The 21,416-nt window shown below is 54.1% G+C and overlaps 1 long non-coding RNA gene across 1 annotated transcript; it reads left to right on the top strand.

The window, feature by feature from the left end:
• Positions 1–1,982: 1,982 nt before the first annotated feature.
• LOC125330794 lies at positions 1,983–8,144 on the top strand. The gene is made up of 2 exons (XR_007205707.1): positions 1,983–3,604; positions 4,140–8,144. It is a non-coding gene; the product is annotated as an uncharacterized LOC125330794 (long non-coding RNA).
• Positions 8,145–21,416: the final 13,272 nt, after the last annotated feature.

The following is a 21,416-nucleotide window of genomic DNA, read 5'->3' as shown; positions in this document are numbered from 1 at the left end:
ATGTGGGAGAACCGGCGCTGCCCTCCCCCACCCCGCTCCCACGGGGCCGCCGCTGGTCTCGGGGCATCCCCGTCCCTTCGGTACGCCGCTAGCCCCCCTCGGTCACTGTGTTTTCGGCGCCCCGCGGAAACTTTGGCCACAATAACAACCGCGGCCGCCCCTGGGGGGGGAGCGGGGAGGGGCGGCCCGCCCAGCCTGCCGCGCAGAAATGCGGGATTCCCACCCGTTTGCTTATTTTACAGTAAAAAAACGTAGCCAAGCTGCTTCTACTTTCCCCCCTCCCCAACCTTGTGCGAGTTCAGGGCTTGAGGCGCACCAGGAGCTTCCCTGTGCTCCCCATTCCTCAGCTTCCCGTTATATACGACCATGCCCCTCGCACCGCGCCCGCGGGCACCGGGGCCACATCTGTCCCCCCTCACACCAGGGGTAACGGGGCACCGACGCGGCGGGTGAGTGGGCTCTGCCACACTCAAGATGGCGCCGAGAGCGCTTCGTGGGGTAACCACACGGTGTTACCACCCCCGGGGAGCCGCTCCACCGCCCGCAACAGCCCCGAGGGTGAGACAGCGCCGCGCGTGAATGGCTCCCGGTGCGGAAAGCGCGAAGCAAGGGGTGAAGGAGTGCGAAAAACGCCCCTCAAGACGGAGCAGAGAGGCTGCCACACTCAACATGGCCGCCGGACCGAGGCAGAACTTGTCCTCGGAGGGCGGGATATAGGGATCGAGCGATGTGGATTGGCCGGCAGCGCCAGGCGAACGCTGTGCTGACGCTTTGCGGCTTTTTGTTGGCTGAAACGCCTGTCTGTCTGCGGCGAAGTGATTTTGAAAACCCGGAGGCCGCTCGGGGAGGAGCTGTGGAGCGGAGTTGGGGCTGGTCGGCCGGGGGCTCGGTGGGGGGGGGGGGGCGCTGCCGCTGGCGGGGGAGCACTGCTCCTGGCTGCTGGGAGCCGCGCTGACCCGGGGCTGTTCCCTCTACGGCTTCAGGAGAGCTGCAGAGAAGCCATGGTAGCCCCCACACCGCCTGGTACCAGGCGTCGCGGCACGAGGCGTCATGGCGCCGGCATCCCTTGCCCCATCCCCACACGCTCTCGGCGGCTGGACACAGAGACAGGGCCACGCTTCCAGGACAAAATGTCCCTCCCATTCAGCGCAGTAGCACCGCAAACAGGCTGGTCTGTGCCTGGGCGCACCATGGAGTGCTTTTCTCCTCAGTCTGCGTGTCCTGCCCCTCGTGGGAGCGGCACTGAGGGGATGGCGGTGTGCGGATGGGGGTTAGGGCCGCAGGGCTGTGGCGGGAGCGGGAAGCACCACGGCGGCTGAGACTTCACGGTGGCCGCTGACCCTTGGACTGACCTCGTGCCAGGGCCAAGCCACCCCCTGCCCTGGCCGCCCCCTGGCCCCAGGGGCTGCGGCCCCACGAGCAACTCTCGCTTTGGATCACAGACGCTGTCGACACAGCAGTACCCCGCTCATGACTGTCGGGCACTGCCGGCGTTTTGTCAGGAGGGACCTTTTCGGACGACGGATTTCTCGCATTGGGACCTTTCGGGGATGATGGATTTCTTACGTTGGATGTCCCGCTCTGACCTGGTGGCAGAACTAGGCGGGAGCAGGGCGACAGCTTCTCCATGCACTCAGGGGAAGGAGAGGGCTGTGGAAACCGGGATTTCTGGTCGCTGCTGGCTACGCCTCTTGCTTGGAGTGTTCGAGACAAGGGCAGCTGCTATTCCCGGAGACACGACTCTGGGTCTGGGGCAGGTTGCTCGCAATGCTGGAGGCAGGAGCGCCCTCTGCCACAGCCCAGCCGGGAGCTGGCGGCCAGCGAGTCTCGAAATGTGTCCGAAAGAGGAAAGAAAAAATACCCACCCAAGCCCAGCCCCCCTAAAAAATCACTTCTGCTATAACTTGTCTTTCATGCGTGCCTTCTGCTCAAACTAGGGATGTTCCTTTGAGCTTGGGGTTCCCACGTTTTAGGAAGAGTTTAAAAAAAAGAAAATGAGATGTGGGATATTTCAGGAAGAAAATTCGGAATCTAGGAATCCTCAAGGGATGGTCACAACCAGGATCTCACAGAGGACAGGGGGCGGGGGGGTGGTGGTGGGAGGGTTGGAGATAAAAAAAACAACCAAGCCTGCAGTGGAAGCAAAACTGCCTTAAACCACTCCGCGTCGGAAATCCATGTATAGCCCTTGCTGCCGTCCCTCCGTGCAGCGGAATAACCGGCTGGCGAGTGCCTGTGTGCGGAAGGCAGGGAGAAGCAGGCTCAGCTCGGCGCTGTATGCCTCAGCAGTCCAAAAAGAAACAACAGAAACTGTTGCCTGCAAAAGGCAGCTGCTTCTTTACCTCTTCTCCACCCCTCCCGACTGCCGGGGCTGGGGAGCGGCTCCGCAGGGAGCAGAGACAGGAGGAGGAGGGTGGAAGGGGACTTTCCAAAAGTACCCGAGCATCGGGGACAGAAGTTTCCAGGGCTGAGCTCTCTGCCTCGGACCTCGCTCCGTCTGCGGCAGGCGATTGCTTTGGCAAAGGAGCCGAGGTGCTGGAGGAGGAGGTAGGAGTTTTCCCTCCTCACCGGCCGTTTCCCTAGCTCAGCAAGTAGCAGCCTCTCTAATCCCCGGCGAAGATCATGCTGCTCGGGCGATTATTTCATCGCGGCAAGCTGCTCCTCGGAGGAAATTCTCATTACGCTCTTCGGAGAGGCAAGGGAGGGGCGACTGTCACTCAGCTGCTCTGGAAAAAACAGAGGGATGAGCCTGCAGCATCCCCGGGCTCCGGCGCACGAGACGTGGTAGTGTTTCTAGGTCAGGCTGGTGATGCGGGACGTGAAGCCAGCAGAGATGACATCCTGGCTGTGTCACCTTCTGTTCCTCGATGGGCAAGGGTTGCACATGGGGGCCGGGGCTTGGTGGATGTTTTCTCAGGAGGAGCAGTACTGGGGGGATGGAGGGCGATGAGGAGGTGGGAAGGAGCTTCATGTGTGCTCACAGGAGGGAGGGGACGTGTGTAGAGAACTGGAGTCGGCTCATGGGTCCAAAAAGTGTCTTTGAGAGACCATGGGGCCAAGGCTGAGACCTGGCTGCAGGAGCCAGAGACTGCGTTCGAGAGCAGGGAAGGGCTGATGAGGCCACCCTCTTCCCCATGTCTAGGGCTGCTGCTCCTCCGTCCATCCCCACGAACCACGTAAACAGGCGGGAGCGGGGCCCTGTGGCACACTTTAATTAAGGGATGGAGACACTAACTTCGCCTTTCCCCAGAGGATTGCAAAAGGCCCAGGCGGGTCCCGCACTGCAGCTCACGGCCATCCCTGCTCTGACACGCGCTCTGCCCCCTATGTTACAACACAGGGCTCTGACTCACCGGCCGTTCCCAGCCCGCTGCTTCCCAAGCCTGGAGACATTGCAGGGATCCTTCAGATGGATGTAGGGAGTCTGTCTCCTCTGCACTCCAGTCCGCATCCAGAGCTGGATGTGGTAGATAGGACATGGCACAGTCCTTGGGCCTCTGCATGGAGCTCCAGAGTGAGGACAGCATTCTAGAGGAGTTATCCCCCGTGACTGGAGGATGTGGGAAAAGGAGTGTGACCTCTCCAGATCCTCTGACCCCAGCAGGTAATGACACCATGATCCCTTGATGCTCACTGGCTTCTCTGTGGCTCTGGGAAGCCACTGCCCTGTCCGGTTGAGATGTGGTGCCGAGGCAGCCCCTTTTCTGCCTCATGTTGATGGGTGCTGTCAGGAGCCAGGGCCAGGTGGAGGGGAGCAATTTACCCCAGCACTGCTACTAATCCTGCTCCTGGCTACAGGCAGAGTGGGGACATGGTGGGGGGACCAGGGAAGCCTCCAGTTTGGGATGCTGATCCATGACCCAGGCACCAGTATTCACATCCCTGTCCTTCCCTGCCTGTGTGTTTGAACAATCTCAACTCATCCCTGAGAGATGGCCAGAGCCCCACAGCAAGGTTTAAAGGCAGGAAAGCTGATTATTGCCTTTCTCTCAAGGAAAGGGTGAGGAGGCCATTGGGGCAACCTGCTTCTGAGGCCGGAGCAAGAGACCTGTGTTCTGGTCTGGGGTGTGGACTAAGCAAAGCTGGAAAACAGTTGTTTCTCTCTCATTAATGTTTTCTGGTTTTCCCCTGTTTTGAAGGCTGGTTGTGACTACAAGCCATGGATCAGACCCAGAGCAAGGGCCCATGGCACAGCATTTACATACCCACATCCTGCCCCAGGCCTGGGCCTTGGGCCAGACACAGGGTTTTGCTCCTCAGGGTTCCTTCCCATCCCACTGCTCAAATGATGCATGGAAGAGATTTAAAAGGAGAGAGAGAGGAAGGTGGGAGTGAGGAGGTGAGTCCAGATTCTCTTCCCTCCCTGCCTCTTTCCAGCACTTTGCAAACACAGTATCTTTGCAATGTCCACTGGAGGAGGAAAAACACCTCCTGCAACATGCCCAAGGCTGGATGTGTGTTTGGGCAGGGATTGCCCCATGGTGTGGCCAGCCCCAGGCACATGACCCCGATTTTGCCCTGCTCTCTCTCCCCGTTCCTCATGCTGTCCCCAGCAGGACACCACCCAGAGCCACTCCACAGGAGTGCCCACCCAACCAGGGCCACCCGTCTGCCCCAAGCTGGCCATGGAGTGTCAATGGCCATTATCCTGCAGGGACAACTGTGGAGAACCACCACTCCTTCGTCTCATCCCTCCTTGGTGCATTGGCACACCTGGGAGAAGACGGACACACAACGCGCACGCACACACTCACAAAACCAACCCCAAATCTGGATCAGTATCAGAGAGAATTAATTACTGGCTCATGCATATTCAGATGAGAAACTCAGCTGAACCTGGCGGCGCCTTGGGCGGCCCTGCAAAGGAGAATTCCTCTGGAGAGATATAAATCACTGCTCCCCTCTATTGCTTTCCCTGTGGAGCGCTACCTCCTGGGGAAGAACTGAACCTTGATTTCCTTTTTTCCCCTCCTTCTTCTTCGTTTTCAATCTGCGCGGGGCCCCAATAATTACAATGGGCTGCTTTAGGGCTTGAGTTATTTATTGGGTAACAGGGACACACCTACCCAGCTCCAGCCGCCTGCCTGCCCGCGTGTCACAGCTTGTCGTGCCTACCCAGCAGTGCCTGCTGTGCCGTGCCGTGCTGTGCCGTGCCGTGCTGCTTTAGCTTGAGGCAGCACGGGCAGCAGCAGCAAACAGGGACCACCAGCCTTACATGAGCTACTAAAGGCACATCCGTGGTGGTGTAACCCCCCTGAGCAGGGGCAAGAGTCACACTCTTGCTTATTGCAAAACACTGTCTAGCACGCACGTTTGGGGTGCCACTGGAGCTCACACCACTTGTGAAATCCTTGGCCCCATTTTACAGGTGGGGAAAGTGAGGCATGGAGCAGGGAGGTGATTTCCGCAGGGTCATCCCCAGAGATCGGAAGAAGAACCCACTCCTTCAACCAATGAGTGGCTGGGAAAGAAGGTGCCGGCCCAACTGCTCAGCTCAAGATTTCGGCTGGTGGGACCTGTCCCCTGTGCCTCTGCTTTCCTTCCCAGTGGGAGTCCTCTGCCTAGCCCCAGCTCTGCATCCCTCCGCCCAACCCCTCTCCCCCCACAGGCAGGCCTGTGTGCTTGGAGGAGAAGAGCACTCAGGGCTGGAGACCACATGGCTGGAGGGAATTAAATAATTGATGGACCAGAAGTCTCAAGCAGATACCGAATCTCCAGGGGCAGCATTTGAGAGGCAAAGCAGAGCCCCAGACAAGACCCTTCTCTCTGATATGATTCCAACATATCTCATTCCTGCCTGGGGCCTCTGGTGGGCTGAAGATGTGGGGATAGGAGTGCTCCTCCACTCGTCTCCCAGCTCACCCCCCGTGCTGCTGGAGCTCTGGAGGGACTGGCCATGTTCGAGCCCAGCAGGGAGGAGCCGGGGGTAGGAGGCCACTGCTTCCAGGCTGAAACCCTCCTGCTTCAGGTGGTTCCCACTGAACAGCACCTTTGGAAAGAGTGGGCTGAGCGGGGAAGAGGAAAGAAGTCTGCCAAATCAAGGTGGGTGCTTGGCTCTTCCCTGTACAAGAATGTGGGGCCACCAGAAAGCTGCAAGCTCACTCCAGTGAAAGGGAGAGCTCTCCTGCCATGGCCAAGCTGTGGCCTTCTTGCTGTGGGAACATGGAAAATGGCTTAAAAATTCACAGGCAAAAAGCAACTGGATAAATTCAGCAGAGAAATTGGAAGAAGTTAAATCCAATGGTCCCGCTCTCTGTTCTAGAGGTCCATCAGCTCCAAAGCCTCAGTGGCTGGGAGAGGGTCACTGCCTAACAGTCCCTCTCCTGCTTCTTGCCCTCAGCATCATGGCAGAGGTGCTGGTCACCCACTGCTTGGCCAGCCATGAGGGACACCAGCAGGTCACAAGGTGAAAGGGCCCCCTTGCAATGGCTATGGATCCCGGGCATCAGCCTTGCAGGGTCACAGTGGCAGGAGGAAGAGGTTTTCCCACCCGAAGCACTGATCCAGAGCTGCAATGGGATTTGCCAGGCTGCAGCATGAAGCATCTCTCTGCATTAGACATATTTGTTGATACTTAATCCACCAATAAAAGCAGAGCATGACCAAATTGAATATTTAATTCAGTGTACGCTAACCAGGAGCTGGTTGGCATTGGACCCAATGGAAAATGTTTGCTGCCCTCTCTCTCTCTTTTTAGCAGATTTTTCATGAAAAGTTGTTGGGTTCTTTTTTCTTGTAATTTATTCATATCTTTTTTTTCCTTTAGGTAATAACAATATGATCTGAAAATGACAATTTTCATTTACCGACTCAGGAGTTTAATGAACAAGCTGTTTGAATAACCATTTGGACAACTATTGAAAAAAAAAAAGGGAGAGAAGAATGCATTTCAAATCCTCAAAATAGCTCCCCCCTCCACCAACTTCAGTAATGTGCAGAAGAGCAGTTCCTTCATTTTTTTCCCCCAGCATACTAGATGAAACATTTGAGAGTGTTTGAAGCTGGCAAGAACTGCATTTCTAGCTACTGATGTCATGAAAACATAAATTGGCAGATTTTTCACGCTGGGTCAACATGTAGCGATAAGCACAATGCCATACCTTTAGGAGCAGTATTTGTTGGTAAACAGATGGGAAGCAGCCTGTAATGTCCATAGCCAATGATACACAGCCAATGTGCAGTGCTGGGGTGGCTGTCGGAGCAATAAATCGAGGATCTTCCTGGTGAAGCCTGGGCCATCCTGGGCTGTCATTGTTGAGCCTGTTGTGGGGAAAATACACAATGTGGACAATCACAATGAATAATTTAGAGAGCGCCCTTGTTCAACGTTCTTCAACTGCCCATTGACTCATTTCTGCTGCTCCTGTTTCAAGCAACTGGAGGAATCCTTCCTATTTTCCATGCCAAATATAGCAGTTTTTCCAGAAATGCTCAAACACACAAGCCAGGAAGTTTCCCTTCTCTGGGTGAGTCACTGGAAGTTCAGGCTGCATTTTCATGATTGCTTCAAGCCGATCGAAATCTGTGCCGCTGCCAAAGGAGCCGTCCAGCTCTGCCGGTGTGCGGCCTCTCTCACTGCTTGTGCAATGAGAGGGAATTAGGGAATGGACTCTGCCTTTTTTCTTTTTCTTTTTTTTTTTTATTTTCACCCAGGTTATTTGGCCAACTTGTCTCATGGCTGTGCAGGCTTGAGAGAAGCTCCTCTGGTCCTTACATCAGTGGCTAAAAGCAAAGGGGATATGGGGGGAAATGCCATCCCTGTGGATGTGTGTCCCCTGTGTCACTCAGCTCAGCTGCAGAGCTGATGGGGTCTGTGTTCACACCCATAGCCCCAGGACAGGAACATAGGGAAGATCCCTGCCTGGAAGAAATTTTCTTGGGTGGCATTTCTGAGATTCTGGACAAGGATGTGACTGGGGACATTGGGACCAATCTGTATCTCAGGACTGTCCCCCACTTGTTAAGGATGCTCAGGCATCCTACTTCAGTGGAGACACCTGTGATAGGCAAGATTTTGGAGAGAAGAGATATTTTAGCAGGATCATTCTCTTCCTACTTCTTTCCTTTCCACCTTTCTGCATCCCTTAGCATTTATTTTAGCTGCTGTTCACATTGGTTTCCAAAGAAAAAGAGCCTTTCTCCCATTTTTGCTGCTCGTTCCTTTCTAGTTGTTGCAAACCCATGGGACCAATTTTAAACAAATTTAGTGGTGATGTGAGGGGGAGATTCTATATCTTCTTGCAATGTCTTGGAAACAAGTGGCTGAGCAGATGGGGGACACTCACTAGCACCCACCCCAAGAGACCTGCCACTGCAATCTCAGGCCTTTTATTAGTCACCAGAGAATCCACACCAAGCACCCCGTCAGAAGCATGGCTTTGAAACTGCAATGTCCCCAGTGCTCCCCAGCACCTCAGCTTTTCCCAGCTTCACTGGGTGCCCTCCTGCTCCTTCCTTAGTGGGTGTGGGGCAAGCATTGCTCTTGCAGCACCATGCCCTGGGGTTTTGGGGCTGCAATCCACTTCATGGGGCTCCCATGAGAGTAAGCAAGCCTGATTTGTGTTTCCAGTGCTCTCAGGAGCTGCAGCTTTTGTGGCCGGGGGATCCCCATGGCTCCGTGGCTGCTTTTAAGGAAGAGTAACTGAGGCCAGGAAGCATCATGCCAGGTGGTGTGGGTTTGCTACAAAGGAACTTGCATCTCTGGTGGGATATTTTTGGAGATCAGCAAAGCAGAACAGGTTGAAAATCCCTGCTCTAGAAACCAGTATTATTTTTTTCTGCCTCACTATGTTTGTTCTGTTGTTTTTCAGAGATGGTGCTCACCTCTTTGCAGAGAAGCCTTGCTGACGGGCAGTTCCTCTGCCTGCTTTGGAAAGGCATCTCTGCTTGCCTCTGGTCTCTCCCTCCCTCCTCTGAGGGAGCCTCATGGCCAGAGTTTGCTCTCACTGGCCCTGATCCAGGCAGGCACTTACACAGGTCACTGCTCCACCTCGAAAGCCAGTGGATCACTCCCAGGCTGCCCTGGGGACTAACAGGTTTTCCTGCTCCATCTCCTGAGGAAGCTGGGGAAGGGAGGGGGTGTCCAAGCTAGGCCAGAGCTGTCTCTGGTGCCTGTCTCTGGGTGAGCTGTTGGAAGTGCTGGGGTAGTTACTGCCTACCCGATGTGGCACTGCTGTCCCCAGGCACTGGCACTGCAGGGTAGCAAATCCACCAGAGTGGGACATGGCAGCTCCTGGGCAGCCCAGGATGGGAGGGTGCCCACAGACAGCAGCAGGCAGCTGGGCAGAACCATTGCTGGATGTCACAGCTCCGTCATGGACTGCTAGCTGCCACTGAGGGAAGTTCCTCCTTCTAAGGGCTTTGCTTCCTATCCCCAGTATTTCCCATCTGTGAGGGAAGACTGGAGTCAGGACTCACCCTTGCTATGAAAGCCTCCAGGCAGGACATGCCACCATCCCTGCCTGCCCTCCTCCTCCCAGGGTCCCGAGGGGATATGACAAGGAGCAGCCACACTTAAACTGTGACTCCCTTGGGTCCCTTCAGCTTCTGCCCCACCTTCAGTGTATTTCCCCATGCAGAGCCAGGCAGGCTTTGGGACAATGATAGTCCCTCCCCAGATCCAGGTGACTCAGGGTATGGGGACAGAATTTGAGGAGAACATCCCACAGTGCTCCCCACTGCTCACCTGCAGCAGCTCAGCTCAAGCACTTTGGCTGCCCTGGTGCACTGAGGACTCCTGGCTTCTTCTGCCCCGCAGTAGGGGCCTGGGTGAGATGCACGAAATGTTCAGGCCGGACACCAAAAATCCACAGCTGAGAGCTGTCACAGGCTGGGCAGTGGGTGCTGCAGGATGCAGCAGACATGACGCAGCCAAGGCCCTGTGGATCTGCTGTTTATCTCCACTCGCATGCCCTTGGTCAGCTCTGGAAGAGTACATCATCCTGGCCTTCCCCATGCCATGTCCACTCTGGCTGGGAGAATAGGGCTCCCACCAGTGCTTTCTGCACCCCACACATCCTGCAGCAAGCATGCCTTGACTGAGATCTGCTCCTTTAGCACAGCCAGGACTCTGCTCCCATTCACCGGCTGAACTGCACGGGCTTTGCCCCAGGATGTGAATTTGGGTGCTGGAATTTATCCGCGGCTGTTTTGGCTGTGGCTGAACTCCACCTCCGGGCAATGACATGTTGTTTCCATAGTAGCTAATGGACTGGAGATGGAAGGGGGAAACACATAGCCGCGCTAAAAAAGGACTCGTGAGTAATGTGGTTTCTCCCAGCGCAGAGTAGGAACAACTTTCTAGCACTCGAGGAGCCCCTCCTTCACCCCTCCTTTGCCCGGCGCCTGTGAAGTGTCAAGAGGAGAGTGTGTGTGTGTGTGTGTGCAGAGCTGTGCACAGGGCAGGAGGACAAGGGGGTCTGTGTGGGTGCTTGGGGGACCACGTGGTGGCTGTGCAGGGGCAGCCTGTGAGAGGAGAGGGGACACATGGCAAATATGAGAGCCTGTGGGGTGGGTGCAGCACAAATGCTGGGGACACATATGGGAGGCACGTGTCTGTGGGGGTGTCCGTACCCTTTTGTGCGCAGAGGGCAGTTCCCGGAGGAAGGCGGGAGCAGCCTGGGGCAGCCTGGCATTGTGGTGATCTGCTGGAGCCAAGGCTGTCACAGGCATCAGTGTGGCTGGGGCGAGGCAGGCCATGGGTGTCTGAGGGCCCTGCTCACCCATGGGATAATAAAGGGTGACAAGGACAAAATCTGGAAGATGCAAAGAGGCAATGGGAGAGGTCAGGACTCTTTGTCCCTTCTGCACCCCTTATGCAGGCACTGGTGGGTCTTGGTGTAGAGCAGGGGGTCAGTCCTGGCTCTGCTGCCAGCCTGCTCACAGCCTTCCCCACCATCTCTGAGTCCAATACCTCTCCAGGAACAGGGAGAGCTGGATTTTTCTCTGTGCCACAGCCCTGGGCTTCCCCCTGGCCAGCTGGGCACAGAACCATGGGGCCTCCACCCTTTGACATTTCCATGGACCAAGTCTACCCTTGCAGGGAACGGCTCCCTGGAACGTGCAAACTGAGGGCAGATCCTGGGGATATCCTCGTGCCCATCCGTGGCTGGCAGCCCTGGCCGGATCCCTGCACCCTGGCTGCTGTTACAGCATTTTTCTTCCACTTGTACGTTCCCCAGCTTGCTCAGTTGTGTAGCTCCCGCCGTGTCCGGCTCTTTGTGTTGTTTGCTGTTAAGTAAATCACTGGCAGCTCCCCAGAGTGCTGGGTAATGGCAGGATAATTCCCAGCAAGACCCTGGTAATTCACTTGAAGGAAAGCAGAGCAGAGGAAAACAGCACTATTAGCCATTATCCTGGCCTCTCAAAGGCCTCCTCGCCTGCAGAAACGCCGCATGGTGCAGCAGGCATGCCTGCCACAGCTCCCAGACACTGCGGGCCGTGGGAGGGCCAGGAGCAGCAGAGGAGGCCAGGATTCAGCATTCTCTTGCCATCCTGGACCAGCAGATGAAATGTGGTCGAGGGCCTCCACCTGCCATGGGCACAAGTAGGTTGATGTCAGTCCTGGGAGAAGCACCCTGTGGACAGGAGTCAGGCGATGCAGAAGTGCCCATCAGGTGGTGCAGACCACAGGCTACTCCAGCATTTGGTATCCCACAAGAGCATGGGATGCATGGCTTGGCTGAGGTCTCAAGTTGCAGGAGTGACCATTCAGCCAGGAGTCACCAGGCACCTGCCCTGCTGCTGGCAGGGGTCTGGTAGCCAGAATGTGGAGGAGGACAGTCACGATACTCTGGCTTCCATGGCTCCTGGCAGCTCCTCTGGAGCTGGGAGGCCTTTGCCACCCACATCAGCAAAGATCATGTCCCTTCTAGATGGCCTCAGCACCTTTCACACCTCCCTGTTGTTGGAAGACCCTGATCTTGGCTGGAGCTCAGTGGAAACCAAGAGCATGGTTTCTGCTGGGGGTTTGCCAGGGGCAGCTCAAGCACCAACCCTGTCCCACTCTGCACCCACAGGATCCACATCCGTGTGCACAGGTTCACCAGGGCTCTCCAAAAAGCTCCAGCAGTGTTTCTGAGTTGCACAGGCAGGTGTGTGTCACAGTGGGGGCAGACCCTCCAAAGAGCCTGGAGGGGGCCTCGAGGTGACAAGCTCCCTGCAGAAGCTTGCTTCCTTCCAGCTCTGCAAAGGGGCAACGAGCTCCTCTGCAAACCTGCCCCTGAAGTGGCTGTCGGTGTTTCTGAGAGAGGCCTCTGTTTGCAGAACTGCTGAACTTCCCCCCCCCCGAGCCTCCCAGCAGCGGGAGGGAACCTGGAGCCTCTGGCTGCCCCCTGCCTGGCTCCCCACAGCAGCACCCAGGAGGGCGAGGTGAGCTCCTGCCCCACCCAAACCCACGCTCAGAGCCCTTGGCATGTGCACACACACGGGCACCCACACGCTGAAGAATGCACACAAAGGTGCACCAGGCTTATATACATGGATGCAGGTTTTCTGATGCTTCTCATTGGCTGGCTCAAGAGCAAAGTCCCAGCTTTGTCTGGAGCAATAAAGGCTTCCAGGCCAGGCTAGTAGTAAAAGTAGTAAACTTTAAGGGGAAAGGCTTTTCTGACTGTTTCCGCAGTGGCAGTTGCCGCTGTTGCCTGACAAAGGCTTTTCCTCTGTTCACTTTATGCACATTTGGTGCTCATTAAGTGTGTGGGGCTGCAGCTCCAAGCGCATGGGGCAGCTCTGCTCCCAAGCACTACAGACTGACCCACCCCCACCTTGCACTATTGCTCCCATCCAGACTCCCCTGCCTGGCAGCCAACTGGGATGTGGGAGACTTTCCCCAAAGTGCTATGGCTTTGGTTTCATTCCCACATGCTCCCCAGGAGTGGCAAGTCCGTGGAATCATATTTTGACTCCACACCTGCCCACGTTTCCCAGCAATGCCCCTTACTCTGTGCATGTGAGCAAGAAATAAATGACCACAGAAACAGAGAGGGTTTCAGGGAGATTGGGAGCAGCCTGTCCCTCTTGGAGAAATTGGTTGCACCATTTGGACTGTCTTCTGAAGAGGTCGCAGGGGCATTATGGTTGCCCTCAAATGTTCTGGGTCAAAGGAACAAATAATGGTCCTAACTTTGGCTTTCAGGCTCTACCACAGCCTCACACCATGGAGCACCCAAAGACAAGGAGAGCTTGAACTCACCTCTGTAAAGGTATCAAAAGTCCATCCTTTTGAAAGTCAAGGGCTTGCATCCATTTCAAAGATTCAACAATCATTTCCAGAACAGCCTCGAGGGCAAAGCATTCACCCTCATCAGCCCCTGCGGCCTCCTGCTCAGAGATGCTGGTATGGGGAGCATAGGACATGCTTGGCATGGGCTGCTGGAGATAAATGTGGCAAAACTGTATGCTCACTGCTGTCTCCTCAGAGCAAAAGTCCTCTTGCCCAGGGTACTGTGTTGCTGGGGCAGCCAGAAATGGTGGTGGGAAAGGGAGGACATGCCTGAGATGTGGCCATGTCCGGAAGGGCAAGATGGAGTCTGCCAGCTGGACCAAAGCTTTGTGAGGGATGCATCAAGGTAATAACAGAAGGTGAGATTTTGCCACCCCTAAAATACCCATCCATTACTGGGATGCCCACTATCATCAAGCAGGAGGGAGAACCACCTTCAGTGTACAGTTCGTCCTCCCACCTTTCACCCATCCCATTGGGTTAGCGACCTTCCACCAAGTAACAAGGAAAAGGAGGTGCTCTGTGTCCAGAGGCATCTCTCAGTTAATAAGATATCTCAAGACAACCTCTTGGGTCGCTTCTGAGAGGACTATGCTGGCATAGCTGCCATAAGGCACCAGAACAGCACTGATCTAATGGGACTTCCCTCAAGCACCATGATCAGCCTCAGGCTGGGGGTGAGGATTTTGATTGGGAACAAGTTCCCCAAGTTGTGACCTCCAAGGAAGGACCTGTTTGGTCTTTTGGGTTGGTGACAGTTCCAGACACGTGTCAAAGATTTATGTATCAGAGAGGCTCCCAGGCCTTTAGTGACTCTGGGCTGGGGTTAGCCACACTTTGGCTCTCTGCCCTTCACTGCTTTACACTGCATAACAAGGGATCCCTTGAAGGCAGAGAGGAGGGCAGGCTGGATGAGCTGTCTCCCCAACCTTGATTTCAGGGAGCCAATTTGCTCACCTCCAGCTCTTGGTGAAGCAGGTGGAGGTGCAGTGCATTTGGGAGGATCAGACCAGAAAAAATGGCCACCCCTCCCATGTGGCTTCCTTTACACCACAAGCCATTGTATTTTGCCCACTTACTGCTACAATGGATGCCAAAGCAAACACCTCTTCCGAGAGGGAACCAAGTCTTGATCTGAAGATAAACCCATAGACTCTCTCATTAGCTGGTTGGTTCTGGTGATTAATCATGCTTCTTGTGGAGGAAGCCTGATCATTTCTCATGTGGGTTTACCCTGGCTTTGGAATTTGGCCTTTGGTTTGTTGCCTGTATTAAAGCATTTAGCATTGAAATGGTGGTAATTAGGCTCCTGAGAGAGTTTTAATTTAAAAACCTTTAACTCCTAGTTAAGGATTTTGTCAGCATAGAGAAAAGGGTCATAGGACCTCAGATGAAGACGATGGTGGACAGTTTTGTTAATGGAGCAATAAAATGATAAATCTCTCAGTGTGTAAAGGTGCTAGATTAAAATGGGTGTAGAAGGAGCAATAAGGATATTTTAGCATTGCCTATTCTCCTAAGATGTTAACAAAGTCAGGCGGTATGAACACCAACTTCCTTAAGACACTTGTGAGATCAAGCACCAATAACAGTACGCTAAGTGGCTCTAATGCTTCGACTAATGCGGAACTGATATGAGTGTTAAGTTAGCCAGCAGAGCTAGGTATGCCAGGTATGTGCTGTGGGATACCTGCTTGGAGTATGTTGAGATGAATATGTACGTTTGGATTGCTGTAGGGGATTGAAGGGCGTGTCTGAGGGTTTTGTTTCCCAGGGTGAGGTCTCTGACACCTGTGGTGGATCCTTCCTCTGCCAAGCCAGAGAGATTGGGAACATGATGAGAAAAGGCTGGAGGTTTAAGTTTGTTAGAACGCGCCCCTCATGTCTTCAGCAGGCTGAGGAGTTTTTCTTGTTGGTTTCTCTGTAAATGTTCGGTGTTGTCTACAACTGAAATTAGATTTCCCGTGGCCTTAGGAAAGCACTCATACACCTCTTAATCTCTGTTTCATTTAGATAACCAGACCAGGCATGTGTGCTCTCGTTCTCTCCCATGCTCGGGCTTCCTTGCAGTGATTCTTTTCTGCCTCTTCTCCCATGTTTCATCTCGATTAAAAACAAAACAAGACAAAACAAAACAAAACTGAATTGAACTGAGAATCATAGGCAGGACTTGCATCAGCCATGTCATTACTCTCCATTTAAATATGCAAAACCTGTGCTACTCCTTGTACTCCCATATCACAGTGGGAGCTCTGGTTGAGTTGTTTGCTCTGACCATTTCCATCCTCCCACTCAGTAACTGAAGTCCACAATTTGCTCCTTCCTCCTTGCATTTGATTTGCTAAGATATTTTGTTTGAATAGGTTGAGTTCACCAAAGTAACAAACCAGTGAGCAGGACTGTGATGTCCTTATCTCATTACCCGTCCTTCCGCCATGCGCCAGCATTATCAGCCGTGAGAAGGGTTCAGGAGCATCCACCTTTCTGGGGGGAAGATTCCCACGTATCAACAGAGGTCATCTATTCCTGAGGCTCACCTGCAGCTAACTCCTGTAGGAAATACTTTATCCTATTGTATCTCAGTGTTCTCAGGCAAAATGTTCACAATAACAATGTTGTGGTCATGCAGTGACCTTCACGCACCAAACCCAAACATCATTGCCACAAAAAACGGGCAATTCATTATTTCTACTTTGTTAGCTCCATGTTGGTTAATGCTCAGATTCTCTTCCACTCTTTTGCATGATGCCAGGTTAACAGGTCTGATTTATCCAGTGATCTCATTTGCCTTTTTTAGAAATTCTGGTAAAACATTAGCATTTCTCTGATCTTCTTGCAAATAAGGATTAGTAGGGCAGGACACCTCTGCCAGCTCTCAAAGGACTCTTCTGGGCTTGTGAGTTTACTCCTGTATGTGCTCTAATATCTGTTGAAGATTCCAGTGGTCTGTATGGTATCTCATCTGATACAAGTATATCCCCTCCTGGAATTACTTACTGAGCACAAAAGCTTTTAGACTGTCAGTTTTACCATCTCCATGATGTTAGGTAGAGACTGTATCAATGCTGTCACTTATTTTCTTCTCCATCTACCTGCATTTCTCTTGTTGTCCTCCCTCCTGCCCAGTATAGGTTTATTTACTTGGTTTTTTTTAGCATTTGTAATCAATATCTTGAGTTTCTATTTTATTGACTGATTTTTTGTGTCCTCCTTCCCTTCCAGTTGTCATCTGTAGCTCTTTGGTTTCCAATTTGCCACTGAATCACAATGGGCTTGTAGCCAAACCCATTTCCTCTCTGTTTGCACCGTGACCTGCCACCTATGAAAAACTCTTTCTGAAGAGCTCACAATATTTTCTCACATTTTTCCTAAATTATTCCTCCCAATCTGAATTCCTCTTCTACTTTCATCTTTGGAAAAATTAACCCTATGGATCAGCACATTTAAATGAGACAGAACAGCTTTTTTTTCCCCCAGAACAAGCAGAATCAGGTCAACCAATCAGGACAACCACTGCCTTTCAGCCCAGCAATTAATTCATCTGTATCTGTCATAACGAGGTCCAAAGTCATGTTATTTTGTGTCCTGTGTGGTTCCTTTCATGTGAGATTATTACCTACAGTTTCAGCAACCTTCATCCTTTGTTTTTTTAACTAGTGGATGTGCCAGATCTTCAGAATGGTCTTCACCCTGGTGTAATTTCTCTGAACAATCCAGTAGGTTGTTCACCATTCTGCTATGTGTTAGCATCAACAAAGACTTATCAGACGACTTCAAAATTCCACCTGGCCTCACAACTACATCCTTTCCTCCAGGAGAAACCACAGCATGTCCTATAGCTCCTGGGCTATTTAAGTATCTCTGTTTAGTTTTTAACTCTCAGCCCCAGACTTTAATTCTCCTTCTGTAATCTTTCTTCTCCAAGTGCCTGTGACACCATTTGTCTGAGTGCCCAGAGGGTCTCAAATCCATGAGGTCCCCGGGGTGTCTCAGTGCTGGACCAGACACCCTGGGCACCTTATGGCACAGGGAGCATGAAGTGTGTGTGGTGTTTAACACCCACCTGGCCAGACTGTGGGACAAGAAAAGGGTCAAGAAAAAGGTGTTATTTCCAGGAGAAATCACTCAGCTGGCAAAGGATGTGTGGGAACCTCACAACCCTGCAGCCAAGAGGCCAAGGTGATGGGCTCTCCCCTGGAGCTACAGGCAATCAGCTGGGGGGGATAAAGACTAGGGAGAGGAAAAGCCCAGAGTATCTCCTGGCAGCTCAGGGAGACCAGGGGAGCACAGAGGAGCAGAGCAGCATCCTCCACTCTTCCCTTGTGTGCAGGCAGTTGGGAAGCCCTTGTGACTTAGATCCCAGCCTGGCTACACTTGGTGTGCCTTGGCTTGTCAGGAAATGCTGGCAGCCCAGGGCTGAGGGTTGTCTTCTGCAAACAGAGATGGTAGTTCGGGGCTCCAGAGCCTACATATGGGATACTCTGCTTGTCCTTCTTTGGGATCCTTCTGCTTTGGGGTCAAACAGCCCTCCCTACCCCCTCCAGTGTGTCCCCAAGGACTTTTGCAAAGCTTCCAGTACAGAAAAATTTTCTGCCAGCAGTAGTGCAAGGAAAAATGCAAAAGATCTTTTCTGTGTCCCAGCCCTGGGAGAGGGACAGGAGGATGAAGGGGATCACAGAGCTGAGAGGGCTCTCATTTGGAGGGGACACACAACCTGCATTCAAGTGTGCCACTCTCTTTCTGTGACACCAGCCCTTGTCCTCCAGCTCTGCCTTCTGCAAAGTGGCTTTTCCCATGGTGTCCTCTGTCACCCCAGTGCTGTCCCCAGGAGACCTTTCTCACTCCTGAGCAATGCTGGTAACTCCTGTCCTTCAGGCTGCCAGCCAAAGGCTTTCCAGGCTGCCTGGGCACACCGGCTGGCAGGGGAGGGTGGCTTAGCATGAAGCTTTCTCTCTCCCTGCCCTGTGCACTTCTTTGCTGGGGAAGGTGAGAAACACAATGCAGAGCCAGCAAAGCCAGGCTGGAAACAACTGCATCCATAGAAGCTGGCAGCCAGGTGTACCAGCTGCCTCCGGGCAGCCCTGCATGGGCACCAGGCTGTGGCATTAGAGGAGAGATCAAGCTGCTGGTAATCAGCTCAGGGCTCAGACCATTGGGATCAGGACAGAGGCTGGGGGCACAGGGCCAGCTCCTCATCTGCTTGTTTTGGTTCCTTCCCCAGTGTCTCCTTCCCGTAGGCAGCAGGGATCGATGGCATCAGAAAGCACCAGGAGCAGCTCTGAGGGACTGCCGGAGGGTACCATGCCATGACACCAATCCATCTCACTACAATCTGCAGCTAATTCTTAATCTGGCGATGAGCTTTGGGGACTTCCCAGCTGACACACTCTACAATTGCAGGAGCATCTGAATTACAGCACTGATCATTCCTCTGCACGAACGCAGCCTCAGTCCCTGCAGCAGAAGGAAGTGGTTTATAGCCTAGATCCTATGTCACCAGCTTCCCCTAAATCCACCTCCTTTGTGTATCCCAGCTTCCCAGAGAGGTTCAGCTGTAGGCAGTTATTTTTATGGTCTATTTCTTGGTCCTTTGCTCATGCAATGAAAATGAGCAACTCGGAAGCCAGATGGGACAGGTATTCCCGGGTAGGAGCAACTGCTCTCTTTTAGGAACAAAAAGAAAAACAAAACAGAAAATCATGTTCGCTTTTAATTTTTCTTACTCCGGACTGAGCAAGAAGGGAAGAGAGGTAAAGAAGGACAGCCCAGAGGTCTGTCTCCACCACTACCCCATGGTAGCCTGCCTGGATGTCTCTCAGATGTGCAGGGAGCAGTGCAGGAGCAGGAACCACAGGATGGACCATGGTCCTCTCACCTCTGACCACTGTCAGCACAGAGATGTCTGAGCTTTTGTATCTAACAGACTTCCATGGATTTTTCTTCCTGCAGTGGGGAGTCCTTCAGGGAGTCCTTGAGTGACCTACACCGCCCATTTCGCTTCTCCACCTTCAGTCTTCATTTGCTGCCCCAATGGCTTTTCTGTTGGAGGCAGCAGGAACTGTCACCCTTCCTCACCTTTTCCCCGACACTTGGGATAGTCGTTTAACCTCTATCATCTCCCCTTGGTGTCTCTTCATCCATGTGGACATCACAGCTGTTCCCTCCACAGAACATCCTTGAAGCGCCACTCTGAGCCTCCTCCAGCTCTGGAAGGTCCTTAGGAAATACGAAGGCTGGAGTGCCAGGGGCAGGACCTGCCAAGGGCAGGAATGCCAGCTGCAAACTACCTTGTCCTTCATGGGGCAGGGATGCAGGGAAGCAAGGATGCAAGCTGCCAGCCACCTCACTCTTCACGGGGCAGGGATGCAAGGATGCAGGGAAGCAGAGAAGCAGGGATGCAGGGAAGCAGAGAAGCAGGGATGCAGGGAAGCAGAGATGCAGGGAAGCAGGGATGCAAACCGCCTCACGCTTGGTGGAGCAGTGGCAGGGTTCCTGTTTCGGGAGGCAGTGAGGTTTTCTCTGGGCTTTGGGAACCGGCTCCCCTGTCCCCTGTGTGTGTCCCCCTGTGTCCCCCTGTGTCCCCCCTCCCGCCCCGTGCCGCCGCTCGCAAGCGTGGAGCGGGGCGCCCTCTGCCGCGAGAGAGCGGCACTGCCGGGAGCGGGCGGGCGGGGAGGGGGCGAGGCGGCCACCCCGAGCCTCTCGCCCCGCTTCCGGCAGCCCCGCTACGACAGCAGGGTAGGCAGCAAGGCAGAATCCCCCCTTCCCTCTGCTTGGAAAGTCTGGATCCCACTTCTCATGCTCACGCCCAGCCCCCCATTCCCAACCGAGGATGCTGTGACAAGCCCCCCAACTACTGTCCTCCTCCATGTAGGGTGCAGCACCCTGCTGTGGAGCAGGAGCTTTCCCTCCAGGGGAAGGAGGAGAAACGTGTTTGTGCTCCCCAGCTTTTCCTCAAAGGCTCTTTTCAAGCAGTGGCTCCCAAGTGAGAGGTGCTTTGCGGCATGTCTGGGCTCGTGGGTTTGGCTGCTGAGGACTTTTCCAAGTGCTTTTTGTCTTTGTGGCTCCTTCCCTTGCACCCCGCTGCCTCCTGACTCTCCTGCAGTCCCTGTCTCATTCTGGTCCTTTCTCAGAGGAAGTCGTGCCTCCTTCCAAGCATTTCCAAGCCGCTTTATGCACCCTGTTTTGGCAAACTGGCTCCAGCAAAGCTGGCAGCAGTGAGCTGAGCCATCACAGCATCCAGCTAGCTGCTCTCTGCTGCCGGAGGGCCCTGCATGTCCCTTGTGTGTCCCTGGTCCCTTTTTTGAACCCAAACGTGGCCGTGGATTTGTACCAGGCCCCAAGCTGCAAACTCGGGCTTGGAGAAACATCCCCTGCGGCTGCCTCCACTTCCCCAGGGGAACGTCTGGCAGAGCCCGACACCAGCCATGGTCTGATTTATGCCGCCGCCTGAAATAAAGCGTTGCCCGTCCTGCTCTTCACGCTGGGTGAGCCGAGCCCGTTCAAAAACCAGTTTCAGGACGAAACTTCTGTGATCCCTTGGTGTGAACCAGGCCTAGGCAGACAGGTACGGGGGAATGCTGCACCCCTGGGCAGGGCATGCGGGGGGGTGTTCACAGCACGGGCACAGCATGGATGGGGGCAGCTGTGGGGGCAGATGCCCTGATTCTGCAAGGGACTATGGCCAGGGGCTCCCTGTGGCTGGCTTAGAAGAATGGGAGTGAAGGGGTTTTTAGTAAGTCCTCACCATCTGGGCAGATCTGGGGTCACCACTCTCGGGGTGCAGCACCCCAGGGCACCTGGTGGGAAGTGGCACAGGGCAGCACCTCCCCTGTTCATGCCACACACTGGGTGCTTGGAGCACGGACCCATCTGCCCCAAATCACAGACGGGACTTGTGTGTCTGTCCCCTTTGTGCTCACAGCCCCAAAGTGATGTCCACTGCCCCCGCTCCCCCCCACCCCCCCAGCAATCTCTTGCCCTTTCCCCCATCCCCCAACCCAGCTTCAAAATGCCCTTTGGGGAAGGAGGCAGTGGTCTTTGTGTCCCTTTAAGATGCGGCGATGCTTTGCCAACGCCAGCTGCTCCCCAGCCACACACGGTCCCCTACAATGCCCTTTTCATGCGCAGCGGCCGTCTGAGCAGTGAAATGCCCCTTCAGAGCCACGCCGTGCCCGTGCCAGCTGTGACTCTCGCA

The sequence above is a fragment of the Corvus hawaiiensis genome, chromosome 10, assembly GCF_020740725.1.
Source record: "Corvus hawaiiensis isolate bCorHaw1 chromosome 10, bCorHaw1.pri.cur, whole genome shotgun sequence".
Lineage (NCBI taxonomy): Eukaryota > Metazoa > Chordata > Aves > Passeriformes > Corvidae > Corvus > Corvus hawaiiensis.
Note: the sequence above shows the minus strand (reverse complement) of the source record. Positions and strands in the feature narration are given on the sequence as shown.